At 49.9% G+C, this 8,304-nt stretch overlaps 1 long non-coding RNA gene across 1 annotated transcript; it reads left to right on the top strand.

Moving 5' to 3' along the window:
* Positions 1-862: 862 nt before the first annotated feature.
* Positions 863-2,312, top strand: LOC117804144. Its single transcript, XR_004628406.1, has 3 exons — positions 863-1,212; positions 1,321-1,418; positions 1,735-2,312. It is a non-coding gene; the product is annotated as an uncharacterized LOC117804144 (long non-coding RNA).
* The last annotated feature ends 5,992 nt before the right edge of the window (positions 2,313-8,304 follow it).

The following is an 8,304-nucleotide window of genomic DNA, read 5'->3' as shown; positions in this document are numbered from 1 at the left end:
CCGCCTCGGGGCGCGGGAGGGGGGGGCGGGGCGCGGGCCGGGGGCGCCCGGGGCCGGGCGGGGAGAGGTGTCTCCGATCGTGGCCGCCGGGGACTCCTGGCCTCTCCCCGCAGGCGGGTCGGGGGAGGCGCGGGGAGGGCGGGCAGCTTGCTCCCCCGGGGATGTCGAGCCTTCCAGAGCCCCGGCTCAGAAAACACCCGCTCCTTCCGCCCGCCTCCCCCATAGTCCCCGCAGCCGCCCCGCGATGCCGGTGGCCTTATCCCGGTTTTATGGGCGACTCGCTTAGGACGCGTGTTTTGTGCACGGGCTGGTCCACCGGCCGGGAGCGGAGCCGGACTGCGCGGCGCTGGGGGCGCCCTGCGCTCCTGACCCGTTGGGATGCGGGGCGACGGCCGGGTCGTCGGGCTGGCTTCTGTAATCCCAGCAGGCCTGCCCCCTCGACCTGGCCGGCCCTTCCCTTTCGGGCGAGAGACGTGGGGCTTGGCGGAACCTCGCTAACCTTTTCTCCTGCCGCTCCCCGCGGCTCCCCTCATCCCCTCCGTACCCTTTTCGATTTCATCTTTTTCTTGTCCGCTCGTCTTTTCCGTCCCACCGCCACCGTCTTTCAATCGCAGTGTCACAAACCTGCCTTACCGCAGTAACCTTCAACCCTGACTGCTTCCTCGTTATTTCATATGTCACTCTACACCCCACCGGTCCCCAAACTCTTGCATCAAGCCACACCCTTGTTCAAAGAGCCATTTTGGTCCCAAGCTGAAGCTGTCTCTGAGCTCAAGTCAAAAATCTCTTTAGCACGGCATTCAAGGCCGCTCAAAATTTAGCTTCTGCCCATCTTCCTCACCTGATCTGTCTCTTGGTGCCCTGAGTAGAAGTTACAGACTGGTAGCTACGACCCCAAAGTGTGTTTCAACTGGTGGGCAATTTCTTTAGAAAATTCCACCTGATACTTACTTTAGAATTGGGAGGTTGCATTTTAAAAACAGTAACAACCAGATTTCTAGCTTTTGATGCATCAGTAGAGCTGGAAACGTTTCACTCATGTTCTTACAACAAGCAACCGCTTCAAACTGAGAAGTAGGTGCCCCCCCCTTAGAAGGACTGCATCCCCTGGTTCACCCTCCACTCCCAGCTGCCATGCTTGCGCTGCTGTTTTTCCTGTAAGAGAAGCAGGTTTTGGTTCCCGTGTCTCTATCAAAAGTGCACAAAAGGAAGGTAAGCCCAGAGGCATTCAGGTGTAAAAGCCCCAGAGAGTAAGCTCCCAGCCTCCACGCATGTCCTGTTCTTTCCTAGATCTCATAGCCATTTGAATTTTCCACTCAGGCCCTCAAGGAACCCTCACAGATTAATGGCCTCCAAGATGAATGGCCTCACAGACCCTCAAATGAATGTGAGGACGCCATCTTTGCACATCTTCTTCAGTGAGTAACCTCTATTCCGCAAGGTCCTTGGCTAGATCTCCTACCGTGTGAAACCTTCCCCAACAACCAGCCGTCTAACCAACGCCATCCATCCATCCATCCATCCATCCATCCATCATCCATCTCGTCAGCAGTTCTGGAGGCCAGGCTCTGGGTTGGCTGGGGTATGCCCAAACCACCATCATTTCTCCCTCTTGTGAATTTCTGCGACAGTGACTCAATATCTTATACAATGTTGTACACGTGGTAGGTGATCGATAGCTACTTATCAGCCGGGTAAGCGGCATAGTCACACCCATCTTATTTATCCCCCTAGTTTGGCTGTAAGATCTCGGACGGAGGGGTCGGAATCGGATTCGTTTTGGCACTGCCCTGGTAACCAGCACACTGCCTGGCACAAAGGATCCAAGGAGATCTGTGCCATAACGAGGGGCCCCAGGCAGGCTATAGATACCGAGTTTTAGTCCCCGCCTGTGGCTGGAGGCAGCGCCCCCCGCTTCGCCAACCCCGCGTGAGGCAGAGGAATGGAGACGCAGCCCAGAGAGAACAGAGGACAGAGGCCTTACTCAGTGCTGGCAGGCGGGAGCACTTCACAGAGCCCTCGACCTGGAGGCTCTGCTCGCGGGATTTAGCCGAAGCTGCGTCTGGGACCCAGCTGTATCCGTGTGACCTTGTGAGTGACACCCAACCTGATTCTGATTCCGAATTCCAGGCTCTAGAATAACAACAATGGTTAGCATGGACTGAGGCACTCTCTGAGCCAAGCCCTGCCAAGGGCTTCGACCCCGTGGCCTCCTTCCAGCCCTGCAAGCTGCGGAGAAAATGCTGTATCCCTGATAAGGGTGAGGCCCCAGTGCCCAGCGACTTGCCTAAGGCCACGTAGTAATGGGCTGAGCCAGGAGTTCAAGTCCAAGTGGGCTGAATCCTGGGCTCCTACGCTTAGCTTGTTGTCTTTAATACCACTGAACTCTCCACTTGGCAATAGGAAGGTGGCAAATGTTATGTTACGTGTACTTTAATTCAATTTTTTAAAAGCAAAAAACAAAACAAAACTCCGTCTCAAGAGGGATTTGGGGCAGGGCCCGGGGACTCAGCATTCCCCTGCTCAGGGTTCTGGTTAAAATGTGCCAAACCGAACCCCCATTCACTAACTTTCTCTCACATCCTTCTTTAACTCCCTACCTAACGAATTAAAAATTATACTTTAAAGTTAATATATATCTTCGAAACTCTTTAGAAGTCCAAAGCAAAAACCGGATTTAAAAAAAAATCAAACTGACAATGTAACTTTAAACTCTTGAGGAAGAAGCTTGTATTCACAGGAGAAAGTCACAGGAGAGAAAAGTAGTTTCCTGCCCTCCCCCCTCAAAAAAAAAGCAGAGAGAGAAAGCAATAATTAAACACCTATTGCATGCCAGGGACTGGCAGCCACTTTCATATTTTATCTCACCGAATCCTTACAACCGTGAAGGTATTATCCTATTGTGCAGAAAGAGGAAGTGAAGCTTTAGAATGTTACGTAATTGTGCAAACGTTCAACTGATTCTGAGAGCTGGAGCTGGGTCAGAAACCAGCCCCACTAGTCCGAAAGGTGACTGGAGGGGCGCGGCTGCCTCAATCGGAGGACTATGCGACTTCTGATCTTGGGGTTGTGGGTTGGAGCCCCACACTGGGTGTAGAGATTACTTTTAAAAATAAAATATTAAAAGAAAAGAAGAAAAAAAAAGGTGTCTGCTCTCTATATCCATGATCCAGTGAGAAAAAACTGTTAACTTAGGAGTTAGGAGTTCATCATGCTAGTCCCTCTCCACTCAAATGTCATTCTGGAACTCTCTCCTTGAACTCTAGAGGGGTGTGGGTGTGTGTGTGCGCGCGCACACGCGCACGTATCCACGCTTTAAGATGGGTCCAAATTATGGGGAAAAAAAGGCTTTTTTCTGGCTTGCCTCAGAGCTATGAATCTGTCAGATTTACAACATACTCTTTTAAGACTTTCCCAGCATGTTGTAGTTCATTCATTCATTGATTTACTCGTTTAGTAAATATTGAGTATTTATTTAGTAAATAAAAAGCTAACTCTGGGTTCTTCTAGACCCTGTTAGATACACTTGTGAACAAAACAGCTAAAAATTAAAACCAAAGCCCCCAAATCCCTGTCCTTACAGAGGTTAAATTCTAAGGAAGACAGATAACAAATAAGAAGGAAAAAACAAAGTGAGCTAGGGAGTGTGGAGGACCGGGAAGGTGTTGGAAGTCTCGGAGAGGGAGGCGGGGGCGGGGAGGGGGACTTCTCTAAAGATGCGAAACAGCCCCCCCGGGGTGATATGCCCTCCAAGAAGAAGACAGCCCAGAACAGGAGGAAAGCCACTTACACACTATCTGCCATCTAGTAGCCCAGGAGGAGGAAAAATCACAAAAGATCCATGTTGATTTCTGTTCCTTCTCAGCATTCCCTTTTGTTCTTTCTGATTTTCTCTCTCACTTCTTCAATATCGTGTGAGACTCACCTCTTTTCTGCCGTGTGTATCCTTTCCCCCACTTCCCATCTTTTTAAAAGATTTTTTTAAAGCCATCTCTCTACCCAGTGCGGGGCTTGAACTCACAACTCCATATCAAGAGTTGCACTGACTGAGCCCGCCAGGCACCCCACATCCTTCCCTTCTTTATCCCCATTCCATCCAGGGTAGGCAGGAAATGAGGTGGCCGGTGAGCAGGGCAGCCAGCACGTTTCCTTCGGTGACTTGGAGCCAGGCATCGTGCCAAGTGGTGGCTGGAGCAGGAGGTTTTGGCTTTAGTTGGCTTTTTTTTTTTTCTTCTTCTTCTTTTTTTTTTTGGAAGGCTGGTGGATGACCACTGCAGAATACTACAGAGGGGGTTTGGGAACATCAGAAGTTGAGAAGCTCTTCTGGGGAGATAAGGGTAACAGAAAGGAAAAGCAGAAGAGGGAAATAACTTGCTTCTGTTTAATTTTTTATTGCTCTGTTTCTGCTTTGTAGGTCACCGCAAAGGTAGGCAGGATACAAATCTGAAGTAAATGAAAGTAGGAAGTTTCTACTTAAATTGAAAAGATTTAAATTAAAATTACAAACTAAGTTGCTTTTATTTCTTTGGACAATTTCTTTACCTGCTTTTTTTAAGATTGTATTTATTTATTTATTTGTCAGAGAGAGACAGAGCACAAGCAGGGGGAGCAGCAGGCAGACGGAGAAGCAGGCTCCCCATTGAACAAGGAGCTCGATGTGGTGACCCGAGCCCAAGGCAGACACTTAACCGACTGAGCCACCCAGGCGTCCCTCTTTACCTGCTTTTACATGTTTATGCCTTCTGTTTGCCAACACTATGTGTAAAGGGACGGATCATGCAGTCAAGCCAGAAAACCTAGTTTCTTCCTATTAGCAGCCCGACTTAACTACTCTCATAGTTTTCCCTTCTGTCAAGTGAGGGGGTTTATTCCATTCTCCTCTCCAGCATCATCTCCTGAGCCCCTTCAGCATCTGTTAACAATCCCTATTTAATTTTTAGGTGCCATTCTAGACTTTTCATTCATTCCTGGAGCTTCTGGGCACAGAAAGTGAAGGAGGATGAGCAGAGAGCGATGTAAATCGCTTGCAATAGGTATACATGTCGAACATTTACAAAGAAACTTTACACGTTTTATCAAGGCTGCTTCATAACTAGGAAGAACCAAAGGGACCTTAGAGGACATCGAGTCCAATCCCCTTTACAGTGCGTTGAGGGAACAAGCCTACAAATTGGTTGTGACTTGTTCAAGGCCACACAGCCAGTGAGTGCCGGAGCTGGGGCCAGTTCTGGGTTTCCCCATGCCTATTCATCTACACTTGAGGAAGCCAAAGCCCACAGAAGCCCAGGGACTTCCGTGAAGAAAAGGATCTGTCTGACGGGGCGGGCTCCTCGGAGATCATCTACTGAATCCAATCCCTCTTTTAACAGCGGCTTAGGCGAGGTGCCGGCCCTGGGACGAGGTTTCTCGGGATTTCCTGGCCCTGGATCCGGATGTCCGGGCTGGCACCGCAGCCTCAATGAATAACCGGGGAACCTGTGATCGCAGGGTCCCGGGGGCTGAGGCACATCTCCCCGCGCCGGCCCAGGGCGATTACCCGGGGAAGGGCGTCTGTGTCCCGGCTTCTGAGGGTTTCCCGCCAGGCAGGAGCCTCGGAACCCGGCCGGAGGCAGCGAACAGCTGGGGGAGTGGCTAGAGCCCGGTTGTGGGCGTGGCCCAATAGTGGCGAGCCAATCCCAAGCCGCGCCGTGATAGGGGCGGGAAGTCCGCTTCCACACCCCGCCCCTTTTCTCTCTCCGCGAGGGTAAAGCTCGCGGGTGATCTAGACAACAGCCCCAGCGTCCCGCCCACCCGTTAAATTTGCTGCGTCCCGCCCCTCTTGGCACAATCTTTCGGAAAGCTAAGTCCTTTAAGGGGCAGAAAGGACGGAGATTTTGATTGGTTGGCTGGATGAGTGACCCTGGCGCTCGGGGAACGGGAACCTCGCCCAGGTCGGACAAGGTGAGCCCGGGACGCACACTTGCAGAAGCTGAGCAGAGAAAGGGCATTGGTGAACTGAAAATTCAGTGTTTCCAATTCAAAGTAGCTGCCCTCCCAGGTGCGGATGAAGGTAGTGGGAGTCCAAGAACCCCTGGGTCCCACCACCTGATATTGTTAGTCATACTTTTTCGTTGTAGTATTGCGAGGAATACAGGCATTTAAAGTTTACGTTTAAAAAAATAAATGAAGTTTACATTTAACATTTATTGGGCACCTGCCACTGTGACAGACACTGTTCTAAGTTCTTGGGCTCAGGGAACAAAACAGATTTCTGCCTTCTTGTAGCTTCTATTCTTAGACAAGGGAGTCAATATATTACGTAGTGTGTAGAAGATGGGACAAGGCTATGGGGGAAACTACAGTAGTCCACCCTTTTCTGTAGGGGTGTGTGTGAATATGTTCCAAGACCCCCAGTGGATGCCTGAAGCCCCAGATAGTATTGAACCTTACATATACTATGTTTTTTTCCTGAACATACATACCTATGATAAAGTTTGATTTATAAATTAGGCATAGTAAGAGATCAACAACAACAATAATAAAAAGGAGCAATTATAACAATATACTGTAATAAAAGTATGTGAATGTGGTTTCTCTCTCTCAAAATATCTTATTGTCCTGTACTCACCCTTCTTCTCGGGATGATGTGAGATGATCACGTGTCTACGTGATGAGATGAAGCCAGGTGAATGACGTAGGCATTGCAATGTAGGCTACTACTGACCCTCAGAAGAATTCTGTTTCCAGACTCTGGTTGACCGTGTGTAACTCAAACTGTGGAAAGTGAAACCGTGGCTAAGGGGGCACTCCTGTAGAGCAAGGTAAAGGGAGCAGGTTCGGCCAGATTACACACAAGTGAGTAAGTGATATCTGAACAAAGAATTGAAGGAGAAAAGACAGTTAACTCATGGGCTCTCTGGTGGAAAAGCATGCCAGGCAGAAGGCACAGCTGACTGGTGTTACTGAAGAACAGCAAGGAGAAGCGTGTGGGTGGAGCAGTGTGAGTGAGAGGAGAGTGGTAGGAAGTGACTGGGGGGAGAGAGAAAGTGTGGATTTTGTCCGGTCTTGGATGCTTGGCTTTTACTCTGAAATAGGGAGCCATGGCAGTGTTTTGAGCAGAAGAGTGACATCATCTGACATATTTTAAAATAACCATTCTGGCTGCTAGGTTGAGAACTAACCAGAGGAACGAGGACAGAAGCAGGCATGCCTTCTAGAAGGTTATTGCAATAATGCATGCCACAGCGTGGAGGAGATGACGGTAGCTTGTGCCAGGGTAGTGGTGCTGAAAGTGGTGAAAGACGGTCAGATTCTGGCTATATTTTGAAGGTAGAGCCCCCAGGTTTTCTCAAAAGGTTGGAGTGGGTTGTGAGATAAAGACACGAATCAAGAATCACTGAGGTTTTTGACCTGAGCAACTGAGAAAGGAGTTGCCATCCATTGCTGTAGAAAGCCTGGGGGTGGAGTAGCCTTGGGGTCTTGGGCAAATACATGTTTACAATGTTTTATTTATTTATTTACTCTCCTAGTGTTTCTTTTTTTCTTTTTAAAAAAATTTTTAAGTAATCTCTACACCCAATGTGGGGCTCAAACTCACAACCCCGAGATCCAGGTTCACATGTTCCACCGACCGAGCTAGCCAGGCACCCACAAGGAGAATGTTTCAATCAGAGAAGCACGGATGTGACCAGAGCACAGAACAGGATTTGGTTACTTCGTCAAGGGTCAAGAAGGCTTCCTTTCACCTTCCTTAAGGGGCAAGAATTACCCCAGTGAGTCTCTAAGGAGTGATAAGGTCCTATCAGAATCACTTGGGAAATCTTTTCTTTTTTTCTTTTTTTAAAGATTTTATTTATTTATTTGACAGAGATAGAGACAGCCAGTGAGAGAGGGAACGCAAGCAGGGGGAGCAGGCAAGGAAGAAGTAGGCTCATAGCGGAGGAGCCTGATGCGGGGCTCGATCCCAGAACGCCGGGATCACGCCTTGAGCCAAAGGCAGACGCTTAACCGCTGTGCCACCCAGGCGCCCCCACTTGGGAAATCTTTTCAACCGAAGCCACTGAGAGGGGCGCCTGGATGACTCAAGTTGCTTAGGTGTCCGACTCTGGCTTTCAGCCCAGGTCATGATCTCAGGGTCGTGAGATCGAGCTCCGGGTCAGGCTCTGTGCTGAGCCTGGAGCCTGCTTACGATTCTCGCTCTCGGGGCGCCTGGGTGGCTCAGTCGTTGGGCGTCTGCCTTGGCCTCAGGTCATGATCCTGGGGTCCTGGGATCGAGCCCCGCATCGGGCTCCCTGCTCTGCTGGGAGCCTGCTTCTTCCTCTCCCA

The sequence above is a fragment of the Ailuropoda melanoleuca genome, chromosome 10 (genome assembly GCF_002007445.2).
Source record: "Ailuropoda melanoleuca isolate Jingjing chromosome 10, ASM200744v2, whole genome shotgun sequence".
NCBI classification, from domain to species: Eukaryota; Metazoa; Chordata; class Mammalia; order Carnivora; family Ursidae; genus Ailuropoda; species Ailuropoda melanoleuca.
Note: the sequence above shows the minus strand (reverse complement) of the source record. Positions and strands in the feature narration are given on the sequence as shown.